The sequence below is a fragment of the Bison bison genome, unplaced genomic scaffold, assembly GCF_000754665.1.
Source record: "Bison bison bison isolate TAMUID 2011002044 unplaced genomic scaffold, Bison_UMD1.0 scf7180017864479, whole genome shotgun sequence".
NCBI lineage: Eukaryota > Metazoa > Chordata > Mammalia > Artiodactyla > Bovidae > Bison > Bison bison.
The window spans coordinates 4,717,988-4,739,159 of record NW_011495039.1 but is presented as its reverse complement, the minus strand read 5'-3'; the positions used below and the strand labels follow the sequence as shown (position 1 = coordinate 4,739,159).

The 21,172-nt window shown below is 39.8% G+C and overlaps 1 protein-coding gene across 4 annotated transcripts in view; it reads left to right on the top strand.

Moving 5' to 3' along the window:
* ISPD (isoprenoid synthase domain containing) overlaps window positions 1-21,172 on the top strand; it is a 368,880-nt gene that overhangs the window by 74,600 nt on the left and 273,108 nt on the right. The gene's annotated exons all lie outside the window — the stretch shown is intronic.

The window sequence follows — 21,172 nt, the reverse complement described above, 5'->3', positions numbered from 1 at the left end:
TTTTGAATTTGCTTTTCTAAAATGTCACATAAACGGGAATTATAATCTGTAGTCTTTTGTGTTTGGCTTCTTAGGCTAACGCATAATGATGGTGAGATTCATCCATGTTGTTGCACAGATCAGTCCGTCGTTCATTTTATTGCTGAGTACCTTTTTATTGCTGTTAGTTTTAGCCTTAGTGGCCTAGTTTTGAGGCAGATTTAATTCCTGTTCTCTTAGCTATGACTTTTCATGATTGAAAGATGTAGGTTAGGCTATAGAGAATAGCTTTTAGGAGCCACAGTTCAGTTCAGTCACTTAGTCGTGTCCAGGTCTTTGTGACCCCATGGACTGCAGCACTCCAGGCCTCTCTGCCCATGACCAACTCTCAGAGTTTACTCAGACTCATGTCCATTGAGTTGGTGATGCCATCCAACCATCTCATTCTCTGTCGTCCCCTTCTCCTCCCACCTTCAATCTTTCCCAGAATCAGGGTCTTTTCAAATGAGTCAGTTCTTCACATCAGGTAGCCAAAGTATTGGAGTTTCAGCTTTAGCATCAGTGCTTCCAATGAATATTCAGGACTGATTTTCCTTTAAGATGGACTCATTGGATCTTCTTTCAGTCCAAGGGACACTCAAGAGTCTTCTCCAGCACCACAGTTCAAAAGCATCAATTCTTTGGTGCTCATCTTTCTTTATAGTCCAACTTTCATGACTACTGGAAAAACCATAGCTTTGACTAGACAGACCTTTGTTGGCAAAGTAATGTCTCTGCTTTTCAATATGCTGTCTAGGTTGGTCATAACTTTTCTTGCAAGGAACAAGGGTCTTTTAATTTCCTGGCTGCAGTCACCATCTACAGTGATTTTGGAGCCCCCCAAAATAAAGTCTCTCACTGTTTCTACTGTTTCTCCATCTATTTGCCATGAAGTGATGGGACAGGATGCCATGATCTTAGTTTTCTGAATGTTGAGTTTTAAGCCAGCTTTTTCACTCTCCTCTTTCACTTTCATCAAGAAGCTCTTTAGTTCTTCGTTTTCTGCCATAAGGGTGGTGTCATTTGCATATCTGAGGTTATTGATATTTCTCCTAGCAATCTTGATTCCAGCTTGTGCTTCATCCAGCCCAGCATTTCGCATGATGTACTCTGCATGTAAGTTAAATAAGCAGGGTGACAATATATAGCCTTGATGTACTCCTCTCCCTATTTGGAACCAGTCTGTTGTTCCATGTCCATTTCTAACTGTTGCTTCCTGACCTACATACAGGTTTCTCAGGAGACAGGTCAGGTGGTCTGGTATTCCCATTTTTTAAGAATTTTCCAGAGTTTGTTGTGGTCCACACAGTCAAAGGCTTTGGCATAGTCAGTAAAGCAGAAGTATATGTTTTGCTGGAACTCTCTTGCTTTTTTGATGATCCACCAGATATTGGCAATTTGATCTTTGGTTCCTCTGCCTTTTCTGAATCCAGCTTGAACATCTGAAAGTTCATGGCTCATGGACTCTTAAAGCCTGGCTTGGAGAATTTTGAGCATTACTTTACTAGTGTGTGAGATGAGTGCAATTGTGTGGTAGTTTGAGCATTCTTCGGCATTGTCTTTCTTTCTAGGAGCCACAGAGTTTCCTAGAAAACTTGGAAACAGTTTCACAGTGTTTAAGTGAAAAGTTGATGCTGGGGGAACTAGATTGTAAAGTGAGACTTGGAAGAAATATTTAAAACATCACATGAAGTATGCGAACCAGGGAGAAGACTGAAGGTACCGAAATTAGTCTAAAGAGTGGGTCAACAAAAGGTATTGGGCAAGTTGTTGAGAAGGTGGGATAATTTTAAAACTGTGGTTTCAGAAGAGATAATGAGATACTTTTTGACTGGGGTTTACAGTATATTGTTACAGTTTTAAGTATTACACTAAACTCAGGTTAAATTTGTGCAACTTGTATCAGTCAAGGGAAAGTAAAACTAATATCATGAAGTCATTGGTGCTTTTCTACATTTCTCCCAGGCTGTGAACACACACATTTGATTTCCTTACATTTGATTTGCTTGTATAATTTCCCCCAGCCTCATTCATCCTTCTCAGTGCTTTTAGAGAAGGGTGCATGGTAAATTTTCCACTGATATTTGCTTAGTATATGGGTAGTGAAGTGAAAGTTGCCCAGTCATGTCTGACTCTTTGCAACCCCATGGACTATATAGTCTGTGGAATTCTCCAGGCCAGAATACTGGAGTGGGTAGCCTTTCCCTTCTCCAGGGGATCTTCCCAACCCAGGGATCAAATCCAGGTCTCCTGCATTGGAGGCGGGTTCTTTACCAGTTGAGCCACAAGGGAAGCCCAAGAATACTGGAGTGGGTAGCCTATTCCTTCTCCAGTGGATCTTCCCAACCCAGAAATAGAGCCAGGGTCTTCTGAATTGCAGGTGGATTCTTTACTAACTTAGCTATGGTATCTGGGTAGATATTCCCCAAGTTTTCTAATTATTCTTTATCTGTTTCTCTCATAAGTGTTGGACATGTATTTCCAACTTCTTTTGTGTATTCCTACTAGTTGTCCTACAGGGAACTTAAACTGATGCCTTGAATCTGATCAACAGACCTGTTCTCTTTTTCTGCACCTTCCAATTGGGGTAATAGCGTCTCCAACCTTATTGATGCTGAAATAGCTTCTAGCTCCAGTCCTTCCCTTCTCTATTCCTAGATTTATTTCAGATCTTCATGATCTCTTGATGAGATTACAACAGCAGCCATCTAACAGTTCTCCCTGCATGAATTTAAAGTTGCCTTATCTTTGAGGTTGGATATTGATTTAGTGTTTCAGTTTTTCCCTTAGTTGTTGACACTGAGGCTGGATAATGCATGTGTGATATGTCTACTCAATGGGTTTCTGGGTAGCATCTCAGTTTCTTAATTTGATAACTTTGATCATTTTCTTTTTCAAAGAAGTTACATAAGAGTAAAATATTCCAGTGAACTTCATAGTTTTTAATAAAGCTTGACAATATTTGATTGTGAAGGTCAACAGAAATAGCTAAAAACAGATATAAAATTGCCACTGAAATTCACGTTTCCATGTTATTTTCATCTCTAATTATCTGGATGCAGCAAAAAAAAGTATCACCTTCTAGGTAATAATTAACTGATGTATATGGGTGGTGTTTGTCTATAAGCTCAGTAGCACTGGCAAAAAAAATCTGAATAAAGTGATAGTATTTTTAAAACTGGTGTTTGAAAGCCTTCTGTAATGTAATTCTATATAAACTCATCTAAAAATTTGTACTAGAAGAAATCCTGTCCTTAGCCAGGTCATTACACTTTGTTTCCTAAAGACTGAGGACTGCATCCATGTTATCAACCTCATAAGGACTTAGTCTGAGTTGTTTATTTACTCATACAATGATTGGATGTATTGTAAGAACAAAGCTTCTTGGACAACTGTCTCTCCTGTAGTTCTAAAATACGTTGCATAATTCAAACAATGTAAATGTATGCAAAAGCTTCAAGTCTGATTTTTCAGATGATAAATTGAGTGCAGGTGTTCATTATTTACCTCATTGTAAGATGGCCTATTTTGTTTCTACTTGAAACATTGTGAGTAGGATCCTGTAATGGCAGAGTGAGAAACTTGTGCATGCATGCCTTTGGTTTAGTGTTTCTCCAGTGCATATATTCTTTGCTGGGCAAGTGTCCCAGGCTGCTTTGCAGAAATAAAACTGCAAGTGATGCTGAAGCTGGAAAAATAGATACATGATTGGATTATTTGTAACCGTGAACCATTACATGATCACCATAAAACAACAGTCCCTTACTTTTTTGTGTTACAAAAGCTCTGACACTTGTTGAATCCCTCCCCAGAAAAATAACCACATTATACACAAAATAATATTTTTAGAGGTTTTTCCAGTCCCTCTGAGTCCTTTTCATTTACCTCATGTTAACAACTCTGCCACATTCTCATATGTTTTTGATGGAAATGTAAATTGAAGCGATCTCAGTGGGTGACAATTTAGAATTACTTACCTAATTAGAATGCACATATTCCTGTTTCAGGGCAAAGATAACCAATGGAACATGGATCTAGTTTTGTTTACTAACAAAACCTCATTAAAGTCCCTTAGCAAGGGACTAAAAACAATGTGAACCCATAGGAATAAGGAGAATGAAAAGTGGTGATGGCAAACAAATAACTAGAAAGAAAGTGAATGAATAGTAACTGACAGCAATGAATCTGAGAAGGCTGAATTAGCAGGGAATTGTAGGGAAAGCTAAGAATTAAAATTGACTACAATAGAATTCCTCAAAAGTTCAGAAACTAGTAGCCCCAGGTACCCCTAGACAGAGAATGAGCTGGTTGGATGGCATCACTGACTCAGTGGACATGAGTTTGAGCAAACTCTAGGAGAATAGTGAAGGGTAGGGAAGCCTGGTGTGCTGCAGTCCATGAGGTCACAAAGAATCAGACATGACTTAACAACTGGACAACAACAACCCATAGAACTGAGTGAAGTGGACAAAATTAGGGGACTTTAGTGGAATGTAAAAACTACTAAAAAGTAGTCTGATCTCTAGATCACCTTATCTACTCTATGACCCTTCTCATCCCCACTACAGAAGCAGGTGGGGAACAAGAGCTCCCTCCGTTCGGAAGAGAACACTGGTTGAAGGAAGGAGTGCCTTGCCCCAAACAATGACTAACAGACCATGTGCATCCTGCCTACTTGATGGGGGAAGCCCTTGGCGTCTTCTCCCACTCAGCAGCAAATATCTTGGTGGCTTGGTTTTCTCTCCTGGCTGGACATTGGAAATGTTTTATTTGAATAATGTGTTTAGTCTAAGAATGAAGACCTAAAAGTACTAACCTCAGAGATTCCCTGGTAATCATCTCAACCCCATCACCCTGTAGTGAAGCTCATGGTTTACAAACCCCACTCCTGCACTCATTGCTGAATAGGTTTACCATCCCACTTGAAGAATGCACTTACCGTGGAAGACAGAGACCAAAACAAAGAGAAAAGCATACCATGAGAAGACAGCGAATATGCAGAGAAAGGAAAACTCTTAAAAAGTTAATATCATTACAGAGGTAAAACTTCATTGCAAACATGAACTAAGATCAGAATGCTCAAACAAATTAATGTTCAGAGGATAAAAACAACATCTGGAGTTAAAATCTGAGGATCTTTCCCCCAAATATTAAAAGATGAAATACAGTGAAGAAAAGAAGATTAGAAGTCCAATAAAAGAAGTAAGCATTCGATGACAAAACTTTCCCAAAGAGAAAATTGAGAGGAAGAAATATCAAAGAAATAATGGAACAAAAAGTATTTTTAAAGCTTATCTCTTGAAGTCCTTTTCTTAGAAAGCTAATAGAGGATGTGTACAGAGAGTTATTCAAAAAAATTACATGGCCGTTGGAAATTCATGGCAGGAGAAAGATGAAGAGTATCCCCAGGATGATGGTGTAGGGTGTTCTCAGGAGGATGGCTGTGTGTCACTGTCACCAGTCCCTGAGGAAAAAGGTCAGAAGACTCCAAGGGCGACGGCTTCAGGAATACAAAGTTGGTGAATACCTTACCTGTCTGAATATCTTCGGAGTAGATCTAGACAAATAGTTATTTGCTGTTGAATGACTCATAGGTATATTGAAAACTAAACAGTTGAAACAAAAGAGAAGTTGTAACTCCAGGAAAAACAAAGACTGGTGCAGGAAAGGAATTTCAGTGTAGAACTTAGCTATGAGTGATGATGACATAGTCACTAATGTAAACACTCGATGTAACCAAAAATTAAGATACTGAAGGCATGGGAAATAGGAAGTGTTGGTGTGTATTGTGATGCGGGGAGGAGAGGAGACACAATTCTTCTATATCTGCGGGCTAACTCAGAAAATAGAGCTGTATGTTCTTTAGAGAGATGGTGTGATAGTAAACTATTTCAATTGTTCAGGCCTGACAGTATTCTGCTTTTTACCTTTACTGTGTCCTCCTGGTAAGTGAAGTCTTAATTTGTTCCTTGATTCTGGATTGAGCCTGCTAGCTTGCTTTGGGATTTTTGCAGAGGAGATGTAGATAGAGGCATAAATGTGCCTCTGCTGTTGGGTTTGCCCTTTGTTGCATCTGTTGTCCTAAGGAAGGCACAGTCTGGTCTCTGTCCCTCCAGTGTGACCTGTAGTGTGTGACCCACGGATCAGAAGTGCCACAGCCAACCTACAGTCCTGCAGTTTACAGCACAGTCAGCCTCAGCCATCCCACAGCTGTGTGTGAGAAAGAAGTCGATTGCTGTGTGCTACTGAGATTTGTATATTTGTTAATCCCTAGTGGCTCAGATGGTAAGGAATCTGCCTGCAGCACAGGAGACCTGTGTTCGATCCCTGGGCAAGGAAGATCCCCTGGAGGAAGTGATGACAACCCACTTCAGTGTTCTCGCCTGGAGAATCCCCATGGACAGAGGAGCCTGGCGGGCTACAGTCCATGGGGTCACAATGAGTTGGACTAAGCACAGCACACAGTAGTTGACTTGTTACACATGGAAATGAATATTAGAGGCTTAACTGAAAGAAGGAAAAGTGATTGCCTATGGTGAAGACAAAGTAGAGCAAAGGGAGTGAGGTTGACTTTTTCATAACAAATCTGGTAGAGATAGTTGGTTCTTTGCACTCTGTACTTTGATAACTGAAATCTATGAACTAAAAATTTAGAAAACAGATGACATGATTTTGTACTTGGAGTTTATAGAGGAAATCTAGCGGATGGACAAATGATCAAGGCAGTTGGGGTGCTAGTAATAAAATTTTCTGTGCCTTCAACCATAGTCTCCTGGTTGATGAAGGACAGTCTAGAAAAATGAGCATGAGCTAATCAAGAACCAGTGGAGGTTTTACAGGATTGGATGCCTCATTCAGGGTCACTGGGAGAGGAGAGTAAGAGAAATGATGGTTGGAAGTTGCAGTCAGATTGGATTATGAAATGAAAAGTTTCAGAGGAGTCTCAGCTGAAGGTAAAAATAAAGTTCTCCACAACAGAAATTAGTTGTTCAGGTGAAAATAAAGTCTAGCAAGGAAATGGCTAGAATATTTAAAGTTTGTGCACATGGACCTTGGATTCAGCCGGTATAATGTTGGTAATTTGAGCAAAATGGAAGACTGATCCCACATGTCTGAAATGGCAGAGCCTATGAAGTAGTGACAGACGACAGTATTTTGAAGACTGGAAGATTTGTTGAGATGGCGTGCATTTTGGAGGGACAGAGGGTTTGCACAGAAAGAGAGGTGCAAGGGTCTGGAATGTTAATCCTGCCTGAAGTAGTGGTGGTTGGGAAAATCAGGAGAAAGCACTTGAGAGTGATGGTGAGAAATGGGTGTTCTTTCATATCTAGGAAGTGAGGACTCTCTAAGTAATGAATTTGCAGCAAAACAGGATGGTACAGGGGAATGGGCAGCGGAGGAGGTAGTTAACTCTAGGATGATGGTCCATGGAGACTGACTGAACAGCGCAAGAGGTATATTGCAAGCTATTTGACAGTAGTCACTTAACTACTACATAGAAAAGATGGAAAAAGAATATACACATAACAAAAGCTACCAACTATATGTGATTTATAGAATGAAACAAAATGAGAAGAGGCTATGTTTGTCATTGTCACAAGTGAGAATAAAATTATACTTTAAACCTTTTTTTTTTTTTCGATTTTATCTTTATTCTTCCAGTTTCACTGCCAGTGTGTCTTCCGTTTTTCTTAATGGAAACTAAGCGTGAGGAAAGTAGAAGGAAAAGGTTGTACACAATTTCAGAGTTACCCCCAGAATCACTACAGAAAACATAGAACTCTATATAGCCATTAGATATTACTGAATAGCTATTACTGAGTAACTACTTTTTAAATCTTGATTTGGGGCTCCCTGGTGGCTCAGATAGTAAAGAATCTGCCTGCAGTGTGGGAGACCTGGGTTTGATCCCTGGGTCGTGAAGATCCCCTGGAGAAGGGAATGGCAATCAGCTCCAGTTTTCTTGCCTGAAGAATTCTGTTGGCAGAGGAGCCTGGCAGGTTATAGTCCATGGGGTTACAAAGAGTCGGACATGACTGAATGACTAACAATTTCAGTTTCGCTTTCAAACCTTAATTTGTACGTGCTGTGCTTAGTCACTCAGTCGTGTCTGATTCTCTGCGACCCTGTGGACTGTGGCCCACCAGGCTCCTCTGTCCATGGGTATTCTCAGGCAAGATTACCGGAGTGGGTTGCCATGCCCTCCTCCAGGGGATATTCCCAACCTAGGGATTGAACCCAGGACTCCCGCATTGTAGGCGGATTCTTTACTGTCTGAGCCACTAGGGAAGCCCTTAATTTGTATGGTTAACTATATTTATAGCCCCTAACTATCTAGACTTTATCAAGGAATAACCATAGACTAGACACTATGCCAGACACCTCACATGGCTATTATGCTAGTTCTTTTCAGTAGTTTTTATTCTCCATTTCTGAAAATGGAAGAAGCTTGAGGTACAGACTTGTTTAAGTATTTTCTCTCCAGTCAGATAACTTGTTATGTAGAAGAACAGAGTTGGAACCCAAGTCTTTTTGACTTCAACATCAATGCTCCTAACCACTTGGCAACAATGCATCAAGTTCAGTCAAGTACACATATACTTTCATTAATTAAGCACAGCCCCATCTATGGACTTGTTATGAATCTTAATGCACAGTTTGCAGATTGCTTTAAATTACTGCTAGAAAAAAAGTAAGAATGGGAACAAATTGAGGAGAACTATCCCATGTTTATCATGATGCTAACCAGATTTAATATTTTATAGTAGACATATTGTTTTTAGATCTGCATGCTCAGAGCTTTAAATGCTCTGCAACTTAATTATTACCAGGACATCAGATTGATTTGCTGAAAGCGTTAAATATATATGTTTGGAAACAAAATCTTAACTCTTGAAAGCATATATTTCTTGAGAATATAACAATTATATTGCATATTATTATTATACTACATAAATACTGTATCAAGTTTTTTTCCAGTAAGAGCAAGGACCATGTGCACATGTCAAGGGTGAAAATTAAATCTTCATGTTAACCTTGTCCCTTAGTCTTTCTTCTCAGAGGCAAACAGGTTCTCCTGAGACCTTCTGAAGGGATGCAAATTCATTCTTAACCTTTTATTTTCCATCTGTAGGCATCCATTCTGTGGAACTACAATTCCCGTTACCTGTTTTGTCACTCTGCCTCCTGCATAGCAATTGCCTTGAGACTGTTCCTCCCCACTCTCCTGGCAATTCTCTTTTTTCCTCACCTATTAGAATATCTTGCTTCCTGCATCCTATGTCTTCTCTTTTCTCACTGTGCTCCCCAAGTTTGTGGAGCACATCCCCATCTCCTGAGAAAGAGTATGTGGGGAACTTCTGCTTTCCCAGGCGTGTAAGGAACTTAGAAATGATCACCCTATCCTAACAGTACAAAGCTAAACAAACTGAAAAATAAAAAACGTGTCTTAAATCTAACAGAGAAGTGAGATAACAGGACAGATTGGTGTCCTGAAACAGGCAGACACAGTGGAGTAGGAAATGGCAACCCACTCCAGTATTCTTGTCTGGAAAATCCCATGGACAAAGGAACCAGGCGGGCTACAGCCCATAGGGTTGCAAAGAGACACGAGTGAAGTGACTCAGCACTCACACTCACGGTGGTTCTATGTTCACATTCTGAGAAACCTCCTTATTGTTGTCTACAGTAGCTATACCAATTTACATTCCTGTCTACAACACACAAAGTTCTCTTTTTGCTACATCCTTGCCAGCAGTTTGTAATTTGTGATCTTTTTGATGATAGCCATTCTGAGAAGTGTGAGGTGATATCTCATTCTGGTTTTGTTTTGCATTTCTCTAATCAGCAATGCTGAGCATCTTTCCTGTGCCTGTTGATTACCTATAGGTTTTGTTTGGAAAAATGGCTCTCCAGGTCTTCAGCCTATTTTTTTTAAATTGAGTTGTTTGAATTTTTGATGGTTTATATGAGCTGGTTATATATTTTGGATATTAACCTTTTATCAGTCACATTGTTTGCAGGTATTTTCTCCCATTCAGGAGGTTGTCATTTAATTTTGTCAAAAGTTTCCTTTGCTGTGCAAAAGCTTTTAAGTTTAAGTAGGTCCAGTTTATTTGTTTTTGTTTCCTTGCATTAGGAGGTAGAGGAAAAAAAAAAAACAAACCCAAAGCTTTCACAATTTATGTGAAAGAGTGTTCCTATGTTTTCTTCTAGAGGTTTTTTGGTTTCCAGTCTTACATTTAAGACTTTAATACATTTTGAGTTTATTTTTGTATATGGTATAAGGAAATGTTCTAGTTTTATTCATCTGCATGTAGCTGACTAGTTTTCCCAGCACAACTAGTTGCAGAGACTGTGTTTTCTCCGTTGTATATTATTGTCTTCTTTGGCATCAATTAAATGATAGTGACAGCCTATCACTATCATTATTTCTGGGCTCGCTATTCTGTTCTTTTAAACTAGGTGTTTTCATGCCAGTACCATATTGGTTTTTTTTTTCTTTTTTTTCTTTTTACCATAGCTGTGTAATATAGTTTGAAATCAGGGCGTATGATACCTCCAGCGTTGCCGTTCTTTCTCAACGTTGTTTTGGCTATTCAGGGTCTTTTGTGTTCCCATAGGAGTTTTTAAATTATTTGTTCTTTCTTTGAAAAATGGCATTGGTATTTTGATAGGGATTGTATTGAACCTGAGATTTTGATACTCCACCTCATCACCAACTCTGGATATTGTCAGTGTTCTGGATTTCAGCCATTCTAATAGATGTATAGTGATATCTCATTGTTCTTTTAATTCACATTTTCATACAAAATTCATTGCTGGTGATAATGCAAAATGGCACATCCACTTGGGAAGACAATTTGACAGTTTCTTACAAAACTAAACATACTCTTAGCATATGATACAGCAGTTGCACTTCTCTGTATTTACTGAAATAAGTGGAAAGTTTGTATCTATACAAAAGCCTACACTTCAATATTTGTACCTGCTTTATTCCTAGTCACCAAAACTTGGGAGCAACCGAGACTTCCTTATACACACAGACACTGTGGTACTTCCAGATAATGGAATATTATCTAGTGCTAAAAATAATTCAAGTCATGAAAGGCGTGGAGGCACTTTTAATATATATTACCAAGTGAAATAGACCAGTCTGAGCAGACCACATACTATTTGATTCCAGATATGTGACTTCTGGAAAAGACAAAACTATCGGTACAGGAAAGAGTTAATTAGTTGCACGGAATTGGGAGAACAGAGGAGGATGAATAGGAGAACAAAGAATTTTTAGTGCAGTGAAGGTATCCTATATGTTACCATTGTGGTGGGTACATGCCACTATACACTTGTTACAATGTGTAGAATGTGAAACACTAAGAGTGAACCCTAATGTAAACTGTTGGCTTCAGGTAGGAGCGACTTCACTTTCACTTTTCACTTTCCTGCATCGGAGAAGGAAATGGCAACCCACTCCAGTGTTCTTGCCTGGAGAATCCCAGGGACGGGGAGCCTGGTGGGCTGCCGTCTATGGGGTCGCACAGAGTCAGACTTAGTAGTAGTAGTATGTAGGTTCAGTGCACCGCTCTGGTGTACGATTTTGTTAGCGAGGGAGCCTATATATATGTGGGGATGGCAGTATATGGGAACTAGCTGTACTTTCTGCTCAATTTTGCTCTGAACCTAAAACTCTTAAAAAAAAGTAGCCTGTTAAGAAACCTAGATTGAAAAAGTACATAGGAACTAAAATTCTACTGAGACTTTCAGTGTTTCTGTAAGTCCATATTCTGCCTTCAGACAGGATATATAGCTTTTATGATTTTATATTGACAATCACTATCTTCTAAATTATGAAGAAACTCTTCCACTATTTATCTGATTTTCATTGTTGGCTGTTAAGTAGTCTTATCCAGTTTGGATTCCTGCTTCTTTACAAGAGACTTTTTGTTTTTGTTAATTGGATTTGGTGTGTTTTCATCTATTGGCATCTATATTCTGTAAGATTGTTTAAATTTGGGGACTCGTTCCTTATTACTGCAATTAAAAATTATTTGGTTGTTTGCTTCTCCAGACCTTTACGTTCTTCTGATTTTTATTAACATATTGGACTTTGACTCATTATGTTTTTCTGTTTTCTACCCTTCTGAATATTATCCTTATTTTACAAGTATAAACACTATTATTCTGGGACTGTTAAACCTTTGTTGACTGTGTAGTTTCTAGTTTCTCCAAAACATTTTTTGACATTTTGACCTTATCTTTAATGTTAGTCTTACCTTGCATTTCAGTTATAACTGGCTTTTCTGTTCATGTGTATATGTTGGTGATTGGTTGTACTTTGTGAGTTTTATGGTGGGGGGTGGCTGTTGATTGTGAATTTCATTCTAAGGTGACTGGGCTGGACAGTAAATAGTGTGCCAAGGGGTTATACCTGAGGATAATATTCAGCTCAGTTCAGTTGCTCAGTTGTGTTCAACTCTTTGCGACCCCATGGACTGTAGCACACCAGGTCTCCCTGTCTGTCACCAACTCTCGGAGTCCACTCAAACTCATGACCATTGAGTTGGTGATGCCATCCAACCATCTCATCCTCTGTCCTCCCCTTCTCCTCTTGCCTTCAGTCTTTCCCAGCATCAGGATCTTTTCAAAAGAGTCAGTTCTTCGCATCAGATGGCCAAAGTATTGGTGTTTCAGCTTCAGCATCAGTCCTTCCAATGAATATTCAGGACTGATTTCCTTTAGGATGGACTGGTTGGATATCCTTGCAGTCCAAGGGACTCTAAAGAGTCTTCTCCAACAACACAGTTCAAAAGTGTCAATTCTTCAGTGCTCAGCTTTCTTTATAGTCCAACTCTCACATCCTTATATTACTACCGGAAAAACCATAGCTTTGACTAGACAGACCTTTGTTGGCAAAGTAATGTCTCTGCTTTTTAATATGCTGTCCAGGTTGGTCATAACTTTTCTTGCAAGGAGCAAGGGTCTTTTAATTTCATGGCTGCAGTCACTATTTGCAGTGATTTTGGAGCCAAAATAAAGTCTGTCACTGTTTCCATTGTTTCCCCATATATTTGCCATGAAGTGATAGGATCAGATGCCATGATCTAAGTTTTCTGAATGTTGAGCTTTAAGCCAACTTTTTCACTCTCCTCTTTCACTTTCATCAAGAGGCTCTTCAGTTCTTCTTTGCTTTCTGCCATAAGGATGGTATCATTTGCATATCTGAGGTTATTGATAGGAGAATATTATTAATGCTATTTTGAGCTCCTGGTTTAGGGAGGCAGAGGATTCTCAGCATCTACATATTTGTGTGTTTTTCATGTGATCAGTGATAACACTATGGCCCCCATGCTGGATAATGTCCACATTTTGTGCAGCTACACCTTAATTAATTTGGTGGTAGTTTAGTCGCTCAGTCTTGTCCGACTCTTTGAGACCCCATGGACTGTAGCCCACCAGGCTCCTCTGTCCATGGGATTCTCCAGGCAAGAATACTGGAGTGTGTTGCCATTGCCTTCTCCAGGGGATCTTCCCGACCCAGGAATTGAACCCAGGTCTCCTGCATTGCAGGAAGATGATTTACAAACTGAACTTACTTGATTAAAATCTAACATCTTGCTGGTTGCTTTATTTTTGTTCCTTTTCTTTTTTCTGTCTGCCTTTGTATTTTTCATTTTATGACTCCCTTTTATTCCTATTGACTTCTTACTCTTACCTTATAAAGCATTTGTCTAGTGATTACGTTGAGTTTAGAATTTGATGAGCACCCAGTTGGGTTGCTAAAGAAAAGTCTGAATGGGGTATTAGCTCATGTTGTGTTTGTATTTCCCAGAGGTTCTATATTCTCCTAATTGCCTCTATTCAGTATTTATAGTTTGTTGAAATTTTTAGGAGATTTTATCTTATTGTCTGTATGGGACCTGATGTTTCTTCCTTTTGTGTTCTGCTGTAGGTGAGCTGGTGATGGCATCTTCTACTTCTTGGAGGAGGATGCCTTTTCTTAGATTTAGTGCTACTCAGTTATCCTGTGACCTCAGCTCTGATGGTTTCAAGAAAAAGTTCTGTTTTTGTAGTTTATCTGCTTTTTTCTTTTGTTCTTGAAATGAGCATCACTTTTGCTAGCTTTTCATATCCTAGGCAGTAGAAATCATCATCCACATTCTTGAGAAACAAATTCAGATTTTAATTTGTCATGAAGTATGCACTTTTTTGAGGTAACCATAGAAGTAAGGTTTAATGCAAAAACATTACCAAAACCCCATAATTGAAGTGAAAGTTGCTGAGTCGTGTCCAGCTCTTTGAGACCCCATGGACTACAGTCCATGTAATTCTCTAGGCCAAAATACTGGAGTGGGTAGCCTTTCCCTTCTCCAGGGGATCTTCCCAACCTAGGGATCGAACCCAGATCTTCTGCTTTGCAGGCAGATTCTTTACCATCTGAGGCACTGGGGAAGCCCAAGAATACTGGAGTGGGCAGCCTATCCTTTCAGTGGATCTTCCCAGCCCAGGAATCAAATTGGGGTTTCCTGCATTGCAGGTGGATTCTTTACCAACTGAGCTATCAGGAAAGCCCCCAAACCCCATAAATAGTTGTAAACTTATTCTATACAGTGAATGACAGATTCAGAGTATTTCTGCCAAGATCGCTCAGTTTCTGTTTTGGTGTATGCTTTGGAAGTATCTGATCCATCATTTCCTTTGTTTCCTACTGGCTCTGTTGATTGGAGTCCTGAAGACTTCTTGCACTTGGTAAACTGTTGCCATTCTTGGTTGGTGCATCATGTGACTGGCAGGAGCACAGCATCAAGTACTTCTCATTCCTGAGATGGGAAGAAAGAAGCTGTTTTTCTCAGTATGCACTTTGTGAGCACTTCTAAGGCTGTCCATGAATATGTTCAGTATTCTGCATCTGGAAAGAGAGGCAGGAAAAGGGTTATTGGTAGTCTTCTTTGGAGTTTAGAGAGAGAGAGAGAGAGAGAGAAGTGAAAGTCACTCAGTCATGTCCAATTCTTTGCAACCCCGTGGACTGTACAGTCCATGAAATTCTTTAGGACAGAATACTGGAGTGGTTAGCCTTTCCCTTCTCCAGGGGACCTTCCCAGCCCAGGGACTGAACCCAGGTCTCATGCATTGCAGGCAGATTCTTTACCATCTGAGCCACCAGGGAAGCCCATCTGAGTGACTTTCACTTCACTTTGGGATTTAACCAAAAATAGTTATTTTAACTGTAGATTGGCCTTACTTGCATACTACTAGATGAGATTGTGCAGATGTTGGAATTATTAATAGAATGTGGAGATTTTGTTGTTGTTTAGGCACTAAGTCATGTCCAACTTTTTGCTACCTCGTGGACTGCAGTATGCCAAGCTTCTCTGTCCTTCACAATTTCCTGAGGTTTACTTAGATTCATATGCATTGAGTTGGTGATGCTATCTAACCGTCCCATCTTCTACTGCTTCCTTCTTCTTTTGCCTTCAGTCTTTTTCAGCATCAGGGTCTTTTCCAATGTGTGAGCCCTTTGCATCAGTTGGCCAAAGTATTGGAGCGTCAGCAACAACCCTTCTGATGAATATTCAGGGTTGACTTCCTTTAGGATTGACTGGTTTGATCTTGCAGTCCAAGGGACTCTCAAGAGTCATCTACAGTACCACAATTCAAAAACATCAATTTTTTAGTACTTAGCCTTCTTTTGGAGAAGGAAATGGCAACCCACTCCAGTGTTCTTACCTGGAGAATCCCAGGGACGCAGGAGCCTGGTGGGCTGCCGTCTATGGGGTCGCACAGAGTCAGACACGACTGAAGTGACTTACCTTAGCCTTCTCTATGGTCCAACTTTCACATCTGTACATGAGTACTGGAAAAACAATAGCTTTTTACTATAAGGACCTTTATTGGCAAAGTGATGTCTCTTCTTTTTAACATGCTGTCTAGGATTGTCATGTCTTTCCTCCCAAGGAGCAAGCTTCTTTTAAGTCCATGGCTGTGGTCACCATCTGCAGTGATTTTGGAGCCCAAGAAAATAACATGTGTCACTTCTTCCACCTTTCCCCCATCTATTTGCCATGAAGTGATGGGACCAGATGCCATGATTTAATTTTTTTTGAATGTTGAGTTTCAGGCCAGGTTTTTCACTCTCCTCTTTCAGCCTCATCGAGAGGCTCTTCATTTCCTCTTTGCTTTCTAACATTAGAGTGGTATTATCTGCATATCTGAGGTTGTTGATATTTCTCCTTGCAGTCTTGATTACAGCTTGTGCTTCATCCAACCAAGCATTTCCCATGATGGACTCTGCATATAAGTTAAACAAGCAGGGTGACAATATTCAGCCTTGACGTACTCCTTTTCCTATTTGGAACCAGTCTGTTGTTCCATGTCCAGTTCTAACTGTTGCTTCCTGACCTGCATATAGGTTTCTCAGGAGACAGGTAAAGTTTACTAAAGCATAATTTATTTGTATGTAGCTACAGGTATGACCTAAATCAAATATCTTATGATTATACAGTGGAAGTGACAAATAGATTCAGTGGATTATATGTGATAGACAAAGTGCCTGAAGAACTATGGATGGAGGTTCGGGACATTGTACAAGAGGCAGTGATCAAGACCATCCCCAAGAAAAAGAAATTTAAAAAGGCAAAATGGTTATCTGACGAGGCCTTACAAATAGCTGAGAAAAGAAGGGAAGCTAAAGGCAAAGGAGAAAAGGAAAGACATATCTATTTGAATGCAGAATTCCAAAGAATAGCAAGGAGAGATAAGAAAGCCTTCCTCAGTGACCAGTGCAAAGAAATAGAGGGAAACAATAGAATGCGAAAGACTAGAGATCTCTTCAAGAAAATTAGAGATATCAAGGGAACATTTCAAGTAAAGATGGGCACAATAAAGGACAGAAATGGTATGGACCTAATAGAAGCACAAGATATGAGGAAGAGGTGGCAAAAATACACAGAAGAACTATATAAAAATAACTTCATGACCCAGATAACCATGATGGTGTGATCACTCTCGTAGAGCCAGACATCCTGGAATGCAAAGTCAAATGGGCCTTAGGAAGCATCGGTATGAACAAAGCTATTGGGGGTGATGGAATTACAGTTGAGCTATTTCAGATCCTAAAAGATGATGCTGTGAAAGTGCTACACTCAATATGCCAGCAAATTTGGAATACTCAGCAGTGGCCACAGGACTGGAAAAGGTCAATTTTCATTCCAGTCCCAAAGAAAGGCAATGCTAAAGAATGTTTAAACTACTGCCCAATTGCACTCATCTCACCCACTAGCAAAGTAGTGCTCAAAATTCTCCAAACCAGGCTTCAACAGTACACAAACTGTGAACTTCCAGATGTTCAAGCTGGATTTAGAAAAGGCAGAGGAACCAAAGATCAAATTTCCAACATCTGTTGGAACATTGAAAAAGCAAGAGAGTTCCAGAAAAACATCTGTATCTGCTTTATTGACTATGTGAAACCCTTTGACTGTGTGGATCACAACAAACTGTGGAAAATTCTTCAAGAGATAGAAATACCAGACCACCTGACCTGCCTCCTGAGAAATCTGTATGCAGGTCAAGACACAACAAAACCAGATATGGAACAACAGACTGGGTCCAAATTGGGAAAGGAGTACGTCAAGGCTGTATATTGTTACCCTGCTTATTTAACTTATATGCAGAGTACATCATGAGAAATGCTGTGCTGGATGAAGCACAAACTGGAATCAAGATGCAGGGAGAAATATCAATAACCTCAGCTATGCAGATGACACCACCCTTATGGCAGAAAGTGAAGAAGAACTAAAAATCCTCTTGATGAAAGTGAAAGAGGAGAGTGAGAAACTTGGCTTAAAACTAAACATTCAGAAAACTAAGATCATGGCATCCAGTTCCATCACGTCATGGCAAATAGATGGGGAAACAATGGAAACAGTGACAGACTTTATTTTTTAGGGCTCCAAAATCACTGCAGATGATGACTGCAGCCATGAAATTAAAAGACCCTTGCTCTTTGGAAGGAAAGTTATGACCAACCTAGACAGCATATTAAAAAGCAGAGACATTGCTTTGCCAACAAAGGTCTGTCTAGTCAAAGCTATGGTTTTTCCAGTAGTCATGTAAGGATGTGAGAGTTGGACTATAAAGAAAGCTGAGTGCTGAAAAATTGATGCTTTTGAACTGTGGTGTTGGAGAAGACTCTTGAGAGTCCTTTGGACTGCAAGGTAATCCAACCAGTCCATCCTAAAGGGAATCAGTCCTGAATATTCTTTGGAAGGATGATGCTGAAGCTGAAACTGCAATACTTTGGCCACTTAATGGGGAGAACTGACTCATTGGAAAGGACCCTGATGCTGGGAAAAATTGAAGGTGGGAGGAGAAGGGGATGACAGAGGATGAGATGGTTGGATGACATTACCGACAGATGGACATGAGTTTGGGTAAGCTCTGGGAGTTTGTGATGGATGGGGAAGCCTGGCATGTTTCAGTCCATGGGGTCACAAAGAGTTCGACATGACTGAGCTACTGAACTGAAGTGTTGATAATACTATATTAAAGATGAAATTAGATTTCTTCAATGTCATGTTATATAGTATATTGGACATATCATGACATTTCTTAAAAATGTCATGTTATGTTGTTTATAAGAATAGAGGTTTAAACTGAAATAGTTCTCGTTAATTTGGGACTCTATTCGCTGGATGGCATCACTGACTCGCTGGATGGCATCATTGACTCGATGGACGTGAGTCTGAGTAAACTCTGGGAGTTGGTGATGGACAGGGAGGCCTGGCGTGCTGCGATTCATGGGGTTGCAAAGAGTCGGACACTACTGAGCAACTGAACTGAACTGAACTGATATATACTTGCTGGTTATATATTTTGTCATATTAACTTCACAAATCATTAAAATGTAGGGTTTGTAATTTCCAATAAAGATTGGCAACTGTTCTAAATGTCATATTCATATTTATTGCCTTCCTGCAGTCTCTCTTAAATGGATATGCTCTTGTGTGTGTGTGTTATTTGCTCAGTCATGTCCGACTCTTTGTGACCCCATGGACTGTAGTCCGCCAATTTCCTCTGAACGTGGGATTCTCCAGGCATGAATACTAGAGTGGGTTCCTTTTTCCTTCTCCAGGGGATCTCCCAAAGTAGGGATTGAGCCCTGGTCTCCTGCATTGCAGGCAGATTCTTTACTATCTGAACCACCAGGTAAGTCATGGTTGTGCTGTTGGTAAAATGCAAATCCAGCAGATGTCCACAATTTCTGTATCTTTGTTGGGCAGTTTTTGCCTGAAAAGTATTCCTATCCTTGAGTTTTATTCAGTCTTTATTTTATTTTTAAAAAATCTTTATTTATTTATCTGTGCCAAGTCTTAGTTGCAGTATGTGGGATCTAGTTCCCTGACCAGGGATTGAGCTCAGCGCACCTGCATTGGGAGTGTGGAGTCTTAGCCAGTGAACCACCAGGGAAGTCCCGATTCAGTCTTTAGAAAGAGATGAGAGACCATTTCCTCTAACGGGGCTTCCCTAGTACCCTTACGTAGAATTAAATACTGTATTTCCTGGTCTACTTGTAAATATTCTGCTAATGCTCCATCTATCACATTCTGTTACAAAATATTTGTTATAGATCGGCTTCCTCTTTTAAACCTGAGTTCCTTGAGGACACAAAACATGTCTCATTTATCTTTATATGCTGGTACTTAAAAGAAACCTTGGACATGATAGATACCCAGTGACCATTATTTAATTGTGTTATGTTGGTCATTTGGATGGTTCTGCCTAAAATGTTAAAAAATATTATTTGTATTTTACTAAATTTGATAGGCGTTCACTTTTTTTTTTTCTCATAATGGAAGACTGATACAGTACCATGTTCAGAATCAAAATATATCATCTAAAAAGATCTGTTGTTATTTAAAATATCAATAAGAAAGCTGTGACCTGCCAGTGTTTTGGTATAAATATAAGAGATTTGGGGTTTTATGGATAGGTATATTTGTTAGGTTCATGACATTGTATAGGAGACAGGGATCAAGACCATCCCCATGGGAAAAAAATGCAAAAAAAGCAAAATGGCTGTCTGGGGAGGCCTTACAGATAGCTGTGAAAAGAAGCGAAAAGCAAAGAAAAGGAAAGATATGAGCATCTGAATTCAGAGTTCCAAAGAATAGCAAGAAGAGATAAGAAAGCCTTCCTCAACAACCAGTGCAAAGAAATAGAGGAAAACAACAGAATGGGAAAGACTAGAGATCTCTTCAAGAAAATTAGATATACCAAGGGAATATTTCATGCAAAGATAGGCTTGATAAAGGACAGAAATGGTATGGACCTAACAGAAGCAGAAGATATTAAGAAGAGGTGACAAGAATACACAGAAGAACTGTACAAAAAAGATCTTCACGACCCAGATAACCACAATGGTGTGCTCACTCACCTAGAGCCAGACATCCTGGAATGTGAAGTCAAGTGGGCTTTAGGAAGTATCACTACGAACAAAGCTAGTGGAGGTGATGGAATTCCAGTTGAGGTATTTCAAATCCTGAAAGATGATGCTGTGAAAGTGCTGCACTCAATATGCCAGCAAATTTGGAATACTCAGCAGTAGCCACAGGACTGGAAAAGGTCAGTTTTCATTCCAATCTCAAAGAAAGGCAATGCCAAAGAACGCTCAAACTACCGCACAATTGCACTCATCTCACACACTAGTAAAGTAATGCTCAAAATTCTCCAAGCCATGCTTCAGCAGTATGTGAACTGTGAACTTCCTGATGTTCAAGCTGGTTTTAGAAAAGGCAGAGGAACCAGAGATCAAATTTCCAACATCTGCCGGATCGTCGAAAAAGCCAGAGATTTCCAGAAAAACATCTATTTCTGCTTTATTGACAATGCCAAAGCCTTTGACTGTGTGGATCGCAATAAACTGTGGAAAATTCTGAAAGAGATGGGCATACCAGACCACTGGACCTGTCTCTTGAGAAACCTATATGCAGGTCAGGAAGCAACAGTTAGAACTGGACATGGAACAACAGACTGGTTCCAAATAGGAAAAGGAGTATGTCAAGGCTGTATATTGTCACCCTGCTTATTTAACTTATATGCAGAGTACATCATGAGAAACGCTGGACTGGAAGAAGCACAAGCTGGAATCAAGATTGCT